Raw genomic sequence first — 2,330 nt, forward strand, 5'->3', positions numbered from 1 at the left:
AAAAAAAAATCTGATTTTTTATTATGATGTCTGCAGTTTAGATGTTTGAAGTTAAAAATACAATTGTACTTCCTCCTTAAATTGAGTGGTCATAGGTACTAGGGACATTCACTTTCTCTTCGTCCAGTATCATTACTTTTAATAAGACTTCAGAGATTAGAATAGAAAGAATCAAGTTGGCTAATTGTGAGCTCTGGGCATTTAGCTCTCATCTCACCTCTAAATAATCTGCCAGTGCCCTTCAGGTCTTCAATTTACCTGTTCTATTCAAGGGAGATCCTTTCGATGTCTTTCCTCTAAGTGACCATCTACCTAAGAAGATTCATGTGTGAGTCTGTCTTTCTGCCAGTGTTGAGGAAGGCATCTCAATCCTCATCACATATCAGGCGCCTGAGGGGTGGTAGACCTACATTTCTTGGTGATACCCCAGCAGAGAACCATTGAAATCCTATGAGTGTTGTGAGAGAGAGTGGACAGAACGACTTGGGAGCATTGTATCCTCCTCATGAGGACAAACAGCAGATTTGTGATGGACAGATGAGAGGTTCTAAATCTAAATTTAATTTCAAAGACCTGTGAAGTTTCTGTTCTAGTTAGAGGTCCAAGAAAGCTCATTTTGAGTTTCAATTTCTTGTACATTTGTTCTGTCTCATGTAGAAACTTCCCCACCAAAATATAAAATGAGTTATTCTCACTTATCCCATGAAAACTTCAAAATTATCTTATAGATGGTAATAATAATCACAATGATGCAGATGATGACAATATTCATGATTGTTTATTGAAGGCTGTCTAGTCAGGATCTGAGCAAAAAAAAAAAAATTTTTTTAATGTAACTTGCTTCATTTTCCTGTACAACCATATCAAAAAATAACAACACAAATTATTGTTATTTACAGAAGCCAAAAGGAACACAGTCATCTTTTGTAACTTGTACCAGGCAATGGACCAAAAAAAGTTGAAGCTTAGTTTAAATTTGGTCAGTGAGAGAACTGAAAAAGGACACCAAAACATATTACCCCCTGCCCACCCTCTCTGCTATTTCACTTTTCTGGTCCGTCCAAACAGATACCTTCTGCTCACTGTGTGTGCTTCTAGGGGCCTCAACTATCAAAAGCATAGTAGAGAATCCTAGAAGGAATCACATCAGGACCTGTCAGATCTCTTTCTTGCCCTTTCTGGATTTTCTCTCAGCTGCTTTCTTCTACTTTCATCCTAATACACTATCTTGATCTCAAGAAGAGACATAAAGACAGATTCTCAGGCTCCATTCTGCCTCATGAAACTTATGTGAAAATAAAGATTCAAATTAGATATGTCTCTGGTTAAGTGCTGTTGACCTCTGCTTAAACATGTTCAAATAAGAGGAAAGAGTGCATATGGCTAGTTCATGGGCCCTAAAGAGCTACAATTTAACTGTGAACACTATGTGTCTATTTATGATGTATTTGCCAGGGAGCAAGTTCTTAGTATTTCTCTACCTCTATTTCCTTTTGATTTATCTATACCTGATAGAGAGAAAGTTCTGCATTATTGTAAGGATTGAAGACATAATGAATATTGTAGATTTAATTAAACACATAATAGGCAAATATAGTCAACTTTTATAATTATAACATATTTATTTTATTAATACAAATTCAATTTAGTTTCATACTATTAACATAATGTATCCAGTGATCTCAAAGTTTTCTCTTATAAAAGTAAATATTGAATGCTTTTAAAGAAATCACTGAGTCTTATTCATTTATGATTTCAGATCGCTTATTCCATGATAAGCAATTCACATGTAGGCTACAGTCAAAATGACAGCAAATCTGTGTTAAATATGAAATAGATCATTAAAAATGATCTTGGGTCCCAAGATCAGAGTGTTGGCTATATGGCTTCCATGTTGGGTGCTCTCCTGCCCAAGAGTTTACTACTCCATTGATATTCCTGAGGACTATGGACAAGATAAAATAAGGTAGGAATATGTCTATTTCAAGGTCATATTTAAAGTAAAATATACAATATTAAAACATATTGTAAAAGTTTTTGAGGTCTTTATAAAATGAAACCAAACTGGAAAAAGAGGAAAGAGAAGGGGAAAGTAATCCTTATTGTGTGAACCTAGGCACCATTTAAGATTTCAGTACATTCTATGCTCAAATTTCCTGGGAACTATTAGGCGTCTATCTTTTGCACATAATCAAATAAAGTGAGGTTTGTATTTCACAAATCAACCCACTACTCTGCTATTGTCTAAAATTCTGAGTAATAAAACAATTTTCAAACATTTACTAAGTTGATCATTGAATAAGGAAACCTCTGGCAGAATCAATGCATTT

This window comes from Chrysochloris asiatica, unplaced genomic scaffold (genome assembly GCF_000296735.1).
Source record: "Chrysochloris asiatica unplaced genomic scaffold, ChrAsi1.0 scaffold00491, whole genome shotgun sequence".
In the NCBI taxonomy this organism is placed as follows: domain Eukaryota; kingdom Metazoa; phylum Chordata; class Mammalia; order Afrosoricida; family Chrysochloridae; genus Chrysochloris; species Chrysochloris asiatica.